Below are 17,444 nucleotides of genomic sequence, written 5' to 3' on the forward strand. Positions count from 1 at the left end.
GATTAATTATATAATTATTTAATTAAAATAAATAATTTAATAATTATTAATTAAATAAATAATTAATAATAATTAATCACAAAGGTTTACAAATCTGTCAATTATACCTTTAACGAGGAACTGGCAGCCATTTTTAAGGTGTTATTTAATTATTTAATTAGTTATTTAATTGTTATTAGTTATTTAACTGTTATATAGTTAATTAGTTATTTAATTGTTACCAGTATTTAATTAATTAGTTATTAAATTATTTCATTAAATATTGATTTAATTATTTTATTATTTTCTTGTTTACCAAGCAAGTTATGTTAGCTTTCAAAGTTATGTATTGTGAATTTGTTCAGTTGTTACATATTATACATATTCTCTGTTGGATTTTTTATATTATTTTCAGGTCTCCTCCCATGCCCACCTCACTGCTGACCACAAGCAATTCATAATAGAGGCTGAACACGATCCTGTGATTCGCAGGTTTTAAAGCACGAGGAACCCACCACTCCCCAAATTCACAATTAAACGCCCTCTAAGCCTCACCCACAACCCACCCCATCATGACCTCCTCTCTTCTTAAAAGCCAGATATCCTCTTAAAGACTGCTTCTTCGCCCTGGTTCCTGCTGACTGGACTCTGTCCTCCGCCTCCTCTTCGGTAATCAACCTGTAATGGACAGTGGTACAAAGTAGTTGCTTATTCATTGCTTGATTTCCATCCACTCACTTGTCATTAGTCAGTGTCCCTCTCCTTCCTCATTCCTGTCTGCAAATTCTCTTCCTTCCTAATCATTCTGTCAACACCTCCCAAGCACTCACATTCCATTCTATCTCTTCTTCCCAGTTATCCTGTTTCCTGTAATAATAATTGCCGATGTCCTCATGACTATAAGACCACGTCGCCATTCATAAATTTCTAGCCAGTTACAGTCCTCACAACACCACCGACCACTCTACCCATAAACCAAACCTCTTTTCTCATCCTTCTTCCTTTATTTTCCTAATTAATTTACCTCCTTTCCTCTCTTATCTCAGCCACTTTCTTTTTCATTAGACAGAGGGCTGATCCCAGGGTCTTTTGGTGTCCTTGTCCTTTTAAATACCCTAGTCCTATTTTTTGCAGGTAGAATTATCTCTAGTATTCTTCTTTCCGTCACCATATTCCTTGTCCTCAGTCATCCAAATTGCCACCTTTGCCTCAGATGCATCTGCAGTTTATTATGGCTTATGAAGTCATAACTTTTATGGTAAACTTGACTTTTTCTGTTCTGAAGGCTCATGCCATCTGGTAATAGCGTAATGTTATCTGTTCAGGACAGCAGAAACACCAGTATTCAAAATGTACCTGCTGTAGAACTTCTTTGCTGCAAAGGCCCTTATTCTCTTCACACTCTTGTACTGTGGAACAGTCTCCTGAGGACGTTCCACTAGGGAACTTCAGTGTTCAAGTTGATGCAATGCATTACCTGGCCGCTATTCTCCTTGCATTTTAATACATTTTTATCTATCTATTAATTTATTTTTCTTTTTTGATAAGTGAGATTCCTTCTTTCCTGTATTTCCCTTTACTTCCTCTCACTTCTTCCTAATGAACAGTAATATTCTATGGAAGCTTGAATTTCAAGTCAGTGGCCCTTTGTGGCTTCTTCCCATACGAGTAAATTCTTCATCTTCTAATAATAATAATAATAATAATTATCTAACATGTAGTGCCCACATGGTATGAAATCTCAGTCCTTTTGGGTGAGGTGACATAAACATGTTATGTAGACAGTAGACCTCATAGTTGGTGAAATACATCTGTATTAAATATAATTTGTTCCATTACAGTATACAAAACTCTCTGTCCTTTACATTAGGGATTACTTCAGGCGTAGGGCTGGAAACGGGCCGCTGAACTTCAAACAAGGTGGTTAGGTAAAGAACTGTTGTCCGGGAGGCGGGAGTACCGCCTGCCCGGATGTGAAACATTCCACTTGCGCCAGCCGTTGTAGCGCACGGACGTTGTTCTTGTCGCTTCTCTCGCCTGATCGTTTTTCAACAATTTGGTGGGAATCTTACTTTTTGTTTATTCGAATCATGGACAAACCAACTAAGCTTCCTATCTCAGCGTGTATGTCCCGGGTGGGAGAGGAATTTTTTCTCGACCTAGCTACCGACAAAGGACTCCACATGCTCTCGGGCCCAGCGGTAGGCGGTGTAATCGCGCACGCCCTGTGTGAGGTTGTTTGGTCCTCTTTGTGGCAATGGAGGAAGTCTGGAGGAGGACGCTACCGCGTAGTTTCACTCAAGGAGTCGTCCGAGGAAACATCACGCTTCCGACGACCTGCTGGTGGCGAATGTGTCGGGCCCGTTTCTCCTCCCATGAGCTTCCTCTTGCTCCCCTCTCCCCGGTGAGGACTCTCCCCTCTCTTTTGTTTCATCGCTTGTAGAAGGGGCGCAGGGGGAGAGTTGGACCGACATCCTTCAGAGGTCTCTTCCCGCTCTGAGGAGTTTTATCCTCCAGAGCGGTGGAGGGCTCTCGAACTAACCCACTTCCTTTGCTTCAGGTCTGGCTGATAGCAGGCTATGGACTCGTTTCAACCTGGCTACCCTGCCTACCACCTGGCACGTCACTGGAGGGACTGGCACCTAATCTCTCCACCACCCAGTGACCACTCACTGCAACGACAGCGACCACAACATCCGTCACCATGTCTAGACCAGCGTGAGCTCCCGGCATCGCAGCTTCCACACCTTGATACCTGTGTCCTCGGCTTCCCGCCGCAACACGCAGTGCACTGCTGCCTCCTGGCTCTCTGGCCCTGCTTCACGTGAGTAGGCCTCGCCACTTGGTGACATCATCCTTCCCAGATGTGACTGTCGCTGCCCCCGTTGCTGACCCTGGCTTCTACGACTGCAGTTCCTCGCTTCATGATCCAGCCCGGCCCTTTGTCTGTTCCTCTCCCCATTCCATCGACTCTGGCGCAGCCTGGCATGACTATCCATGCGGGAGGGGTGGCGCCTGCATTCCCGGCCCCGCCCACTTTTGTTCCTGGCCGACACGCGGTTGCTCCCACTCAGGTAAGTGCTGGCCCGAGCTCCGCGGTCTCTTCCCGGGATGTGCCTTCTGCTGCAGCCCCTCCTGCCGTTCCTGAGTCTTCAACTGCGCCTGCCTGGTTTGGGGACTTAACAGCGATCCTAAGGCAGATGGTGAAGAAGAAGAAGAAGAGGTCTTGTAAAATGTCATTCTGTCTTTGTCTTCATCATCGTCATCGTCTTCGTCTGCTGCCTCTTCTGCTTCTCCCCCCCCCAAGAAACCTCGCACCGAGGCTTCTAAGGGTCTGCCTCCTTCCACAGGGAAGGCAGTGGAATCTCTCGTCGGCTCTTCCCGATCCTCAGATCAGGGAACCGCTGGCCTGGCCTCTGGGTCAGTCACATCGGGAGCCAAGGGCATGCAGACCAAGGTCTGCACACACCCCCCCCCCCTCCCCCCCGCTGTGCCTAAGAAACCTCCTGCTTCGAAGGCCAGCGAGTCCACGACACCTGCCGCGTAGCTAAATGCCGAACGCCAGGAGAGGTGGAGAAGAGGTCCCCTGCTCAGTCTCTCCCGAGAGGCCACGGCCCTGGTTGAAGACTGGGGCTTCTAGAAGATTAGCGTGCTCGCGCCAGCCAGCTGGCGCGCCCGGCTCCTCCCCAGTCCCCAGCCACGTGTCCGGGCAGCGCCTGGGCTTGGGAGGTTTCACGCCGGCTCGCACGCAGCCGCTCCGCTCTCCTCGGGAGATTGCTTCTCCCAGGCGGCAGTCTCCCAACCCGGGCTGCCATTACCACTCAAGGGGGTTGGTGACCGCCCAGCCTACTGCCTCTGCTGGTTCTTGCCAGTGCCAGTGGGAGCACTGATCCTCCTCGCCCCTGTCCTCCGCTCGGCTTCTTCCAGGGGATGAGTAGACAGGAAGAACTCCAAGCAGTTTTCTCCCAGAGCCTTACTCCAGGCGCATTTGATCCGGTCTTGTCCTTGGTCAACCAGGTCTTACGCCCGCGTGGTCCAAGAAGGATCACGGGGTCTGCTGAGGTTCTCCCTCCTGTAGGGAGAGTAGATCGGGAGGAACGCACCCTGGAAGGACTTGAGGGTCCTCTGCCCCAGGATGCAGACACTCCTGAGATACAGAGGACTTTTGCAGAGGTTATCGCGCTGATTCGTCAGCACAATGACCTCGGGGAAGGGACCACGCTTCTTCTCTTGTGGATCGGCCCATTGCGCCCCTCGAATCCTTTGGGGACCTAAGAAGGAACCCAAGGCTTCGGGCTACCGCGGGTCCAGACTGCCGAGGGGGTCCTCGGACCAAGTGGAACAGTCTTGTGTCTTGGCAAGACAGCTCACTGTTCGAGCCGCTGACAAGCTTCTTCTCTGCCTCGCCAGAAGCGCCATACCCATCTGAAGGGGCGTTGCTGACCAAGCAGGTTGATCTGACCTGAATTATCTGGATCCGGGTCTGACATTGCACAACTCATCAGTGAGAGTAACTCCCTCTCCCAGCAAGAAGCTGCAACCCTGAAGCCACTCGCCATGTGCCTTCCCCGCAGTCTCCTGCTCAATCTGTGGTCCTTCACAGTATCGTAGGTAACGCCTTCCTCGGGTGCTAACGACTGGGAGGACTCCGTTTTGGGAGACTGTGCAAAGCCCAGGGAGGGCTATTTCCCTACCTGCCCATCAGACTGCGAACCTGTGGGCAAACTGGTTCAACGAAGTAGTCGCCTCCAGGTCTGTAGTGGTCCTGAATCAGCAATTGCCCTTAGAATGAACTCTTTGTTGCCTCTCTCCTCATCCCTAGAGAGCTGGTGGACGCTGTGGTAGACAAACGCTGGGCCGAAGGACAGCGGGACCGTGGACCTGAAGGATGCATATTGAATGCCCATTCATCCGCTCCTCTCGCAATCTCCGCTTTGTCCTCGGGGGAGACGGTCTTCCAGTTCACAGCACTTTGTTTGGGCCTGACCACTCCCAGGTGTTCACGAGTCTTCTCTCTTGTGTCGCTTGGGCCCACTCGCACGGGATACGTCTACCGAGGTATCTTGGACAGCTAAGGTCCTGGTGGGGCTCCTGCTCGGCAGCTGGTACAGGACAGGATTGGCCTCGGGAGTTTTGCCGCGATCTAGGGATCGTGGTAAATCTCTACAGTCAGATCTCACACCCAAGCAGAGGATAAAGTACCTGGGCATGCTGATAGACACAGTGGCAGCGAAAGTCTTTCCCTCGGACTCTCATATCAGCAAGTTCAGGCAGGCAGCACAGCTGTTCCCATCATGACAGGAGCAGCCAGCCTGGCAATGCAAATGTCATCGGTCACCCAGTCGCCTTTGGAGAAGCTAGTACTGTGGGCGCCTTCACCTGTGGTCTCTCTTCAGTGGAGACTAAAGGAGTATTGGTCCCAGTCCCAAGACCCCCAGTCCTTCCTCATCCCTTCTGAGGAGGTGAGGAGACCTTCATGGTGGACAGACGACAGGAACCTCTGATAGGAGTATCTCTGCACACCCCCTCCGGGACATGCTTCTGTTCTGGACGATCGCATCGAGGGGATGGGGCGCACACCTGGAGGAGCTGCTGACCGGGAGTGTGGCACCAGATGACAAGCGCCACATCAACATCCTAGAACTCATATGGCCTTTCTGGCCCCCTCCAAGAGTTCCAGGATCGAGTGATGGGACACTTGGTACTGATGAGCGGCAATACCACGTAGTGGCATACGTCAACAAGTAGGGGGGCCTCATGTCCTGCCAGCTTCATCAGTTGACGAGATGCAGTGGTGCAATGGAGTAATATGACTCACTTGGTAGAGCTGTCAGCCAGGTACATTCCAGGCAAGAGGAATGTCGTGGCAGACAAGCTAGCTGTTAGAACTAGGTAGGGACCGAATGGTCCCTCCACCAGGAGATAGCGGAAAGGCTGTTTGATCTGTGGGGGCGTCCAGCCATCGATCTGTTTGCCACCCGGCACAACAGAAAGCTCCAGGTCTTCTGTTCTGTCGTGCCGGACCCATGGGCCGCTGCGGAGGACGTGTTCCAGCATCCGTGGGACAACCTCGACATGTACGCCTTCCCGCCATTCTGCCTGATTTGCCGAGTGATCAGCCGAGCAATGATCACCCCGAGTCTCAGAATGAGCTCGGTATAACCTAAATGGCCCCAGTCATTTGGTATCTGACCTGCCAGCTCTTCTCTCCGAGGCGCTGGAGAGATTCCCCTGGTCTAAATCTGCCGCGGGCCAACCTCACGTGAGCGTTCCACCTGCGTGCATTCTCTGTACCTTTCACGGCTGGAGGTTGTCCACCATCTCTCATGAGCAAGAGGTTTTTCGCGTCGCAGCAGCAACAGAGATGGTAGGATACCCTCAGACGATCCTCTGCAGCAGTATACCAGGGAAAGCGGTCCGTCTTCGGTTGGTGTCGTCGAAGGGGTATCTCTGGTCGGGAGCCTCTGTTCAGCAGGTCGCTGGACTTCCTCATCTTCCGCCGAGAGAAGCTTCTCTCCGCTTCAGCCGTGAAAGGTCACCGTCACACAGCACTGCCTAGTCTTATGGCTGAAAGGAGAGACATCCTCCTCTTTCGAGGATATCTCTACTGATGAGAAGCTTCGAAAGGTCTCTGCCCACCCATAGGGATCTCAGGCCCCCAGTGGGATGTGGACTTCACAAGTTGAGGATTTGACTCAGGCACCATACTTGTTTCCTTACTTAAGAGTCGCCAGGACAGGGATCTGACCTCAAGACTGTCTCCTGCTAGCCTTGGCATCGGCGAAGAGAGTTGGCGAACTTCATGCACTTTTCTCTTTGATGTTAAACATCAAGGGGATGGGGACTGCTTATCGATTTCGTCTCGATTTCGTAGCGAGACTCAGAATCCTTCACTGACGTGTCAGTTCGAGTCCTTCACGATTCCTCCTAGACTTTGATGCTAATGTGTTCTGTTAGAGTTAGAGTGCGTACGCTCTTCTGGAAGAGGACTCCGACACCTCCGGCCTGAGTGCTCGACGACTTTGTTAGTACTGGCTCGACCAAGAAGTGTCCAAGAACACCATCTCTTTCTTGGTTTCGTGAGACGATATGGAGAGCGGTGATTTCTGCTGCAGGAGAAGACAACACGGGTACACTTCTATCTGAGAGCTACGAGGTCCGCATTGGTCCGTCCCTTTGCATTCTGGAAGAATATGTTTGCATTACAGGGTGCTGAAGGCGGAGGTGGTCCCAGCAGACTACCTTCACCTCCTTCTACCTCCGGATGTTGTACCACAAGTCCTGGAACTTTCCTTTGGGTCCTGTGGTGGCTGCTCAACAAGTTGTGTAGTAGCTTATCCAGCTCTCAACGGCACAGGTTGCATCTCACCTAAGTTGTACAGCGTTGTGATTGGGAGAATGGAATGGAGTGACTGGTCTCTCTCTCCTTCCCAACCTGGCTCTTCCCACGGGCAGGGAGGAACATGCCATTACAAGCTGGATCTGGCAGCTCTGATGCAGGTAACGCACACAGTCAGGAGCTCCTGTTCTTTCTCCGTTCAGGTTGAGAAATAACTCCACCTCACCTCTTTGCAAGGAGGAAGGAGACCAAGGACTGTAAGACAAACCCACGCTTGTATTTACTCTCATGTCATCCGACGTCAAATCTTTTCCTAGCCTACTTGCATGAACTGACGTCTTCCTTCTTGCAAGGATCTAGTCTGGACAACTGGATCCTGCGTTTCTTACAACCCGATCTTTTGTCAGAGGCAGTTTTTTTTCCCTTCCTCGCTCTCATGACCAGGAAGGAAGACAAGGTGGTGGTGAACTCCAGTCAGTCTATAGAGACTTAATCAGACTCTCCTAACTGGGGTGGGTGTCCCCAATGTAAAGGACCGAGGGTTTGTATATTGTGTCAGGGATTAGCTACATTTTAGTACTATTTTCTGTAATCCACAAACCTGAGGTCCTTTACATTACGTTTTCATGCTCACCTCATGCCACCCCTCAAGCTGACACCTGGGCCGAAAGGCAAACTGGAATGTTTGCATACGGGCAGGCGGGACCCCCGCCTACCAGACGGTAGTTAACTGCCTAACCACCTTTTTTAAAAGTTCAACGGCCGTTTCCAGCCCACGCCTGAGAAAGTAATCCCTAAATGTAAAGGACCTTGGGTTTGTATAGTTAGAAAAATACAATTCCATTTTAAAATTGTTATTTTAGCCCAGTGACAGCTTTATGTGTTTTCACGAAGACTCAAATAGGGGCAAATGAAACATTGTTCCAGTGTAAGACTGATCTGATATATATAGGGCCTCAAGTTGCTAGCAGAAGTTGCATTAATACTCTTATCTGTCAAAAGTCTGTTGCTTTCTCAATCCTATGAAAGCAGTAGAGTTGACCGAGTTTGGAGCATCAACGTGACTTATGGTTGTGGCTTATGTAACAACTGGACCCATAACCGCTGAAGAAGGCACCTGAAGTGACTTCCACTCACTGGCGATAAGCCCCATATGACATGCAAGCTTTCTGTATATTCCATCTTCATCAGTGTCCCTTATGAGATGCTTTGAAGGTCAGCCCTACTCATCTATCTACGAAGACTGCTTTTCTGCCAGTCACTGAGGTTCAGTGAGTAGACTTTCCTGTCTGTGCATTAGTAGAGGAAGAATGTCTTTGGAATACAATATTCTAAGGCAGATCATCCTCTGCCTGAGGTTTCAGAAGACGTCACTGTGCATGAGGTCGGGGGACCTTTCAACTTCCAGTATCTTGTGGAGGAGCATTAAGATAATGGCCTTCTAAATACAGTTATTACATGGAGATGCTGTAGCCTTTGTCAGTTTTTATCTTGGAGATGTTGGTGCATGAAGGGAATGAGGTTGGCCTGGGACCATTAGTTATGGTGGGACAGTTTTGCAAACGGCACGCAATTGCACCCTCGTTCATTTCGCACGGCCACAACAGAATGAATCTTCGTAAAGCGAGCTTCTCTACTTCTCGCTACGATTGTTTGCTGGTTTCAGTGACTACCGGAAATCATAAATACAGAATGCTTACAGTCCACTCAGGTGTTCAACTACTTCCTGTGGACTGCGATTTGCAAATGGCACTAAAAGTACTTCGGCACCCTGTTCATTTCTCGCACGCTCACAACAGACGTAGTCTTCAAAGGAGCTTCTACTTCACACATGATTGCTTGTTGGTTTGTGTGACTAATTTGAAATCATAACAGAATGCCGACAGTCCACTCAGGGTGTTCAACTACTTCTGTGGATCATGGTTTGCAAATGGCATCAAAAGTACTGCACCTCGTTCATTTCTTTGTATATGTTCATAACAGACGAGTCTTTCAAAGCGAAGCCATTTCACATGATTGTTTGTTGGTTTCAGTGACTAATTTGAAATCATAAATACAGAATGCTTACAGTCCACTCAGGGTGTTCAACTACTTCCTGTGGACTGTGTTTTGGACCCAAGATGTACCCAGGTACTCCACTGATTCTGTCAAATCCTTGCAAAGGCTTGAACTATCAATTTCTCGGCCTCCCACTTAATTTCACTTCAGACCTGTATGACTGATGGGTTTATGGTGAAACAATTTTAGATTTTACAACAAAACTTCATTATAACCTATTAATTAGTATGAAGGTACTAACACCTAGTTCTTGCCATTAATTAGTCTGAAGTGCACCACTAACCTTATTTCTTTGGCAATTTTACATTGTTCCTTCCATGAAACAACGAGGACAGTTACACTTTCTTGATATGTTTTCTGATCATCTGTTTACAAGACTGGTGTTTTTCATGTATGGAACATTCAGGACTGCGAGTGATCGAAGGGTTTGTGTGAAAAAACTTGAATTTTTTTACAAAACTCAATTTAGCCAAATTTTATTCCTAACTCTTCCTAATATGCATTTGTTCACTCATATACTGTAAGTGTACTGGCAATGCATTACATTCTTGTAATTGTATAGTAAGTGTGGATGGGCTTCTAAGCATCGTAGACTGTATATCGAACCTCACGTTAAGTTCTTAGTTGCTGCTGAGGGCCTTCATCTGTCAGCAAATCCTTTAGTGGTTACATCATAAACAATGCACAGACATTACATATTCTATTTTTGCATTGTTCTCCACAGTTAAAGTATATTCCCTTGATGCCTTTTTTCCATGTGCAATTTATAGTTTCATCTGCCGTTCAACTTCTTTAACTGTGTCTGGTCTCACCTTTCACGACTCAGTCACTTATTTCTGTTTGCATGAGGCCCAGGTTAAATCATTTTATTGCTAAAAACTCCCATTAATTTATCATAAAAATTTCATTTTTCAGTGATTGCGATTCATTCATATCTATCTTTGGAATTCATTCATTCTCTTCCCCAGGTGAGCGAACTGCCGTACCCCTTTTCAAGAGTTCAGTACTTTGAGGCATCAGCGAGAGCCCCCGTGTGCAGAATGTTCGTGCCCGAGAAGCAGCATCAAAAGCTGACGATGCCGCCAGTCGTCACGAAAATGGGTACGGTCATCGAGCCCACGACGGAAGAGGAACTCCTCAAGAACAAGGATCTATATCTGGACAAACAGAAGCGGGAGGAGAGGCTGCTTGCCGAGAGAACGAGGAAGAAGAAGTTGGGGAAGCTAAAAGACAGAAAAAAGTGTGAAACGAAGACATATGAACGACTGTGTGTAATGTTAAGTTTAGAATTATGTATTAAGGAAATGAAAAACTATATCTAGGAATAATAAAAAAGGGATTCATCAACCTCTGTTCTCCCAAGAAAGCCTTCTCGACAGCTGTGTCGTCTCTTTAAGTGTCTTCACTCCAAGACCAACCCTCTCCCAGGTAAAAACACTTTTGAGAATGAAACAGTGCTGCTAAAAATTACAATATCTTTATTTTGAAAAAGGTAAATTAGGGCTTCTAATATAAACAGCACATATCAAAGGTATGATTCTCAATAATATAACATTTTTTCTGCATCAGTAACCAGTGCCAATTACAAACCAGTGTACTACTATTCTTTGAAGACTAACTGTTAAATGAAAGGAAGAAGTATATCTTAGTTTTACCAGACCACTGAGCTGATTAACAGCTCTCCTAGGGCTGGCCCAAAGGATTAGACTTATTTTATGTGGCTAAGGACCAATTGGTTACTTAGCAATGGGACCTACAGATTATTGTGGAATCCAAACCACCTTATAGTGAGAAATGAATTTCTATCCCCAGAAATAAATTCCTCGAACTCTTCATCAGCCGGCCGGGGAATTGAACTCCGGCCCATCGATTGACAGTCTGCAGCTCTACCGACTCACCCAACGAAGAGCTAATTGTTAAATGAACTTCCTGTCCTTTGCAGAGGCTATAATTTCAAAACAGACTGTATTCTGTAGCTACCACGGTAACCTGGGAATGAAACGAATGAAAGTGTCGAACATTACCATTGAAAAATAGAAGAAAAATTTTCCTGATATGTATATTTATGTGTATCTACAGTATATATATCGTCTTGTTAATACCAGAGTCGTCAGCAGGTGCCAGGGAAGATTGCAAGCTCATGTAGAAGACAATCGTTTCTTCACTCCAAATCTAAATTTTAATTTTCAGTGTAAGGGAGCTGGGGTTTCGGTAATACATGTACACGTTCGGTACCGGTTCGGTACCGGGGTCTAAGCGATGTCAGGCAGGGCAGCCGGTCGAGGTTACGGCCTACCCCACCGCCAAATCAGAGTCCTTCAAAGAAGGCACCGTGCTTACCCCATATAAAAATGGGTATAAAAGCACGTTAAAACGAAGAAGAGTATTGGACTAATTATAATTACACCACAATTCACTCGACATTTTAATGCTATCACTTCCGAAGAGAATACCTTCAATGGATTATTATATTTTAGTAACTAAAACTGACCAATTGCTCAACGGGTACTCGTACGATCGTAAAAGTTACTTAAACTGTAAGTGGCAAAAAACCTTTGGAAGCCTTCTTCAGTAAGACTACAGGGGGAACTTAACTAGCATTTGAAAATAAGTCTTATTCTATGAAAAAAAAAGGGCAATTGACAAAAAATGCTGAACATAACACTTCCAGCACCAAGTAACACAAAGGATTACAATGAAAGGAAAAATTGATACAAAAGATTAATGATGCAATTATAAATCATATACAGTATATATATATATATATATATATATATATATATATATATATATATATATATATATATATATATATATATATATATATATATATATATATATGTGTGTGTGTGTATGTATAGACTGTAACCTAAGTATAAAATGCTTTCATGTATACTGTACATCATTTCTGCCATGTGAGACTATTTTCTTTGGGAGGTACAGAAAATTATTTAGGTACGCAGCCAACTCATCCATCATGACGTCCTCGTAGTCCGGGCTGCGGGCCTGCTGTGAGCACGAGCGGTAGATGGCAGTTTCCGAGTTCTCCGACAGCGACAAACTCTTCAGATCTGGCAGCTCACCTTCCGGCAGCTGTCTCGGCACTTTCGCTTGTACAGGGCCCTCCGGGACTTGGGCTGCCCGCGATGCTTACATCCGTGGAGCGAGAACTAGAGCTTCTTGATCGGAACACTACTTCTAATATCACTACAAAGGCTACTACTCTGTGACATGCTTGCAAAGTCTTCCGACACCGTCTTTTTGTTAAGGGACTCGAACACACACGACTTAGGAACTTCGAAAGTACTCGAAGAATTTTTCCCTCTCTTCAAAGGAGAAACATCATTAAGCACACTGGAGACCTCGCACGTTTCGGCGACCCTCTTGCCCTCGGGCAAATCCTTGCCACCGCTACCATCTTTGGAAGGACTAACTGAACTGGATACGACTCCGGAGGAACTCCCACTCCGCACTTCCGAGCCGTACTTGATGCCGAGGACAGCCAGCTTGCTCTTTCTCAACAACGGCTTCTTTTTGGCAGGAGACGGCTGCAGGTTAGTGAGCAAGTACTCTAAGAATGGAGGATGCTTTTCCACCCGCAAGCCACGACAATCTCGCGTCCGGGGAGCGCGGGGCTCGCCACGCTGACGCGCACAGCCTTCGCAAGTGATGTCGCTGAGGGTGGCCTCACTCTCCTTCCCATTCTCCTGATCGTTCTTGACTTCTTTGAGGATCTGGACAACCTCCTCCCTTGAGAGGGAGAAGCTTATAGCGTTCAGGGACAGACTGAGGCTCTTCACTGGGAGCAGAGGAGGCACACAGTGCAAAGCAGGGTTGGAGATGGATTTATTTTCTCCCACTTTCTCTTCTACCCTGACAATATCCTCACCCTTGCTTACTGATGCCATCTGGAACGACGAGAGAAAATGGGTTACTTTAAACATTTTGGAAGTTACAAGTAAGTACCAACTGAGATAATTTTAGTGAATGGAAAAAGAATGGGACAAAAATTATATTCCATTCTTAAAAAATATACCAATACCTAACAATATACAGTAAAAATATATTAAACAGCTTCTGCAAATGATATTTTCATAATAAAATTAATTTTCATATATACTTACCAAGTAATTACAAGGCTAGTGTTTTTAACTCGCACGGCAACTTTTTAAATAATTCGCGGTGGCACCTCTGTTTTGTGTAGGTGACAGCCCCCACCCACTATTGGGGAACACGGGAAACAACCTGGCAGATAAGCTCAGTTTGTTTGTGCCCTTATGTCCACAAGAGGGGAAGAGGGCGGGCTCTGATTCTGTAATTGCCTGGTAGGTTTATATGAAACTTAATTTTATTATGAATATTGCTGAATCCTCACACTGAATGGAGGTGGGATACATGGGCATATTCTCCTCCAAAACATTAAGGCCTGGTAATGACTTTGAAGTAGAAAATTTGCCAGCACTGAGTGCAACGCTTGTTGTTTCCCTGCCTGGTAAGAGAGCTACTGCAGGTGAACACTGCCTGTGTTTGGTGCTCGTCTTAATCCGTAGTGGGAGCTTTGCTGCAGAAGAAAAGCCTGATGGCTAGCCATGCTACAAAAGGTGCCCTTGGCCTGGGCAGTACCAGAATTAAAAAAACAACCAGACGCTGTCACCTACTATGAAAACACTTATAAAAAACAACTCAACCTATCCACTAAGACTGGTACATTGTACCCCCAGGCTCCCCAAAACTTGAAAACCCTACACCAAGGTGAAGAGTTAATAGGAGAAACAGTGCTTCCTATAATTCCTCACCCAATACATTGCCATCCAGATAATGTTCCCAAGATACTGCAATCCCCGTACACTGTCTCCACTGCCTTCAGATAGTGAGAGGGGAAAATAACCTGCACTTCCAACAGGTTGATTGAATAATGGATGTCAGGAACATATGCCTGAAAGCCAAAGAGGCTGACACCGCTCTGATATCATGAGCTTTCACTTTAAAATTTGGTCAAACATCTGCCTGGATCTGGGAATGTGCCTCTGAAAGCATTCTTTGACAGAAGATGAGATTGGTTCTTCTCCGAACACCAGGGGTTACTGGATGGACCCCTGATCTTTTCTGTTCTCTTCAGATAGTGTCTAAGAGCTCTGACTGGAGCCAGTCTCCCATCTTCTTGAAGGACTTCTTAGAAGACGAAAAAAGTACCATCTTGGGAAGTCTTGTTCCGTCATTCGGTTGATTCCTCATTAAAAAGGTTGATGCAGGCGATGATGGGGCAGGTGAGGTGAAAAATGTGGGAAGCAGCATAAGCTGAAGGAGGCGCAGGTTCTTGGTCAACCTCTTCCTCCTCTGAGGAGACCAGGGACAGGATAACACCCCTGAGAAGTCTTGGGAGTGGAAGGAGCTTTCTTTAACAACGCCATAATTTGGGCTAACTGCCACTTAATAGAAGCCAGAGTAGGCTCATCATGGTCCAAAGGTGAAGGAGACGGTGGTGCAGTTCTTAACTGGAGGAGTTGAAGGAGACCGCGGTCTCTGAGCGAGGAAAGAGAAGATGGGTGCCTGGGAGTGGGCGCTTGGAGCTTGGAAAGCGGCGTTAGACGTTTGGGAGCAGACATCAAGCGATTATGAGCTGCTGCTGGGCGCTTGGGAGCCAGGTGTGGATGCTCAGGTGGGAAGGCCTCCAGATTGTCCCGTGTAGACAGAAGTGGACACTGATGGACGGTCAGAGACAGAAGGTGTGGCCACAAGAAGGCTGGGGACTGCTAGTAGACTTCTCATACCACTTAACAGGGAGCAGGCCTGGACGGCGACCAACACCCTCAGGAGGGCGCTTAAGCAGTCGGGAAGGGTCAAGGACCTGTTTGTGGTGCCTCCTGTCCACACCGTAGTCATCAGAGGAGCTTGAGGATAAATGCTGAATATCCAAAGACACGCCTTTCCAATAGCTCTCTGCCAACACCTGGGACTGTGCAACAGGAGCGGCAGTGGGGGCGACTACCTGTGGACAAAACCCACTGGCCTCCCTTGGACTTTGGGTATGTCTTCTCCCAGGTTTAGGGGAGCAGGGCAGGGACCTTAGTCTAGGAGAACTGGAACCGGCGGGACAGAAAGCCACCTCCTCCACTGACACTGCACTCTCACTCGTCACTTTATCGGAGAACACTTCGTCCATTATTGCTTAAAGTGACTCTCCTAACTCTGCCACTGTACTTGCTACAAGGCTAATTTTCTTGCCAAAGCTGGATTCGAGACTGGAAATGGAATCAGGGTTGGAAGCAAGGGAGCCAGGCACGGGAGTAGGAGGTTGAATAGTGGGAGGGCAAGGAATAGGATACAGTAGGAACAGGAATAACCTGTAAACTAGGTTTAGGCATAGCTTCCACACTATGAGAACGTCTTTCAGCTCTGGAAGCCGCTTTCCTCTTCCTATCTCTCTAATTTGTCTGTGTGAGACTTTAGAATTTTCCATTGTTTACAGTGCCATGAGGAACATTCACTGCAAGTTTTCTCAATGTTATGCTCTTGCCTCCTACATTTACTACAGACTGGAAGAGGCTCATAACAAGCTTTTGTGAGCCTAGTCTTGCAGCCAATAGCGAATACTCGAACTGCTAGAATCTGACATAATTCAAAAAAAAACTAGGGAACTACTCAAAATGTGATGATAAACTATCAGTGGCCTGCTGCGCAAGCAGAACAAGGTAATTGTACTTCACGAAAATCCGCAAAGACAACTAAAAAAACAATAAAAAAAAAAAAAGCATCTGTAAATGGCACTGATGTGTGTACCAGAGCCGGCAGAAACAAACTGACCTTACCTGCCAGGTTGTTCCCTGTGTTCCCTGATAGTTGGCGGGGCCTGTCACTTACACAAAACAGAAGAAGCACTACCACGAATTTTTTAAAAAGTTACCGCACAAGTAATCACTTGGTAAGTTGCTTATATGAAAACATTGTTTTCAACACAATTATCTTGAAAAACAGCAGTGTAATAAGGACAATTTCCAAAAAAGATCTTCTTACCGGTAATACACAACCTTCACTCCATTGCATAGAAAAATGACAAAACATGCCTAATACGGGGAAATTATTTGGGCACCAGTACAGAGAGACAGTGCAACCTTGGTTCAAATATGCCTCCCTTCTCAAACAATTCTGCTCTCAAATATACTGAGTAAAACAAAAAAGGGGCCCTACTGTTGAGCATATCTTCTCTTCTGAAACAACTAATGGCAGTTTGATGGAATGTATACCACGGTTCGGAACCTGTACGAGACGTGTCCCTCTTTCGTGCTTGCTGATGGGAAGGGCGAGTGGGGCAGTTTACCTGTGGCTCTTTTTCGGTGCATAATTACGCTAAAATTCGTTGTAAATGTTCATGTTGCTCTGGTGTTTTTTAATATGCTGTCATCATTATAATGTGCTGTGCCTTATAAATAAGTTCCCCTGGGGTGGAAGAAGGGGAGTGATAGCAGCAAACCAAAAATAAAAGTGGTAAGAGCCACAATTGAGGTGAAAATATCTGACAGCAAAACATGAGTGAGGTTCACGTGTCTGATCTTGCCATGTCTCTGGTATGCCAAAGCCTACAATCTGCATCACACTAAAAAATAGAGGCTATCAGAGGAGTTGATGTTGCAAAAGGGGTCAAAGTACTTGAAAAACAAAGACCATACACAACTGAGGAGGTAGAAAAATTGTTGTTGACCTGGATAAACAAAAAATAGCTGGCTGATGATAGTATTTCTGGGGACACCTTCAATGAAAAAGCAAAGCAGCTGCATGCTGACATCGCAAACAAACCCTGGAACAAGTGCTGATGCAAGGTAGTGATGCCTTCAAGGCTAGTAAAGGTTGCTTTGGAAAGTTTAACAAGAGAAGTGACACACTAGTGCAGTCAGGCATTGGGAGGCTGCCAGTTCTAACAAAAATGCCATAGATAAATTTGTTAGCAAAATTTAAGGAGTACGTACAGAAAATGCCAAAGAGGACCTACATCATTCACAAAATACTGCCAGAATACAAGTCAAAGAAGGACAGGCGAACTTTATTGTCGTATGCGAATACAATTAGGGAC

General features: G+C 46.5%; 1 long non-coding RNA gene and 1 pseudogene across 1 annotated transcript in view; one reads left to right on the forward strand and one right to left on the reverse strand.

Annotated features, from left to right (window-relative positions):
• The first annotated feature begins 390 nt into the window (after positions 1–390).
• The window catches only part of LOC136837914 (uncharacterized), a 61,249-nt gene continuing 44,195 nt past the window's right edge, over positions 391–17,444 (forward strand). Inside the window, exons 1-2 of the long non-coding RNA XR_010852814.1 lie at positions 391–648; positions 10,345–10,804. This is a non-coding gene — a long non-coding RNA (uncharacterized lncRNA). The remainder of the gene's footprint in view (positions 649–10,344; positions 10,805–17,444) is intronic.
• On the reverse strand, positions 11,991–13,384 carry LOC136837904 (oxidative stress-responsive serine-rich protein 1-like; annotated as a pseudogene).

Source organism: Macrobrachium rosenbergii, unplaced genomic scaffold (assembly GCF_040412425.1).
Source record: "Macrobrachium rosenbergii isolate ZJJX-2024 unplaced genomic scaffold, ASM4041242v1 13890, whole genome shotgun sequence".
Classification (NCBI taxonomy): domain Eukaryota; kingdom Metazoa; phylum Arthropoda; class Malacostraca; order Decapoda; family Palaemonidae; genus Macrobrachium; species Macrobrachium rosenbergii.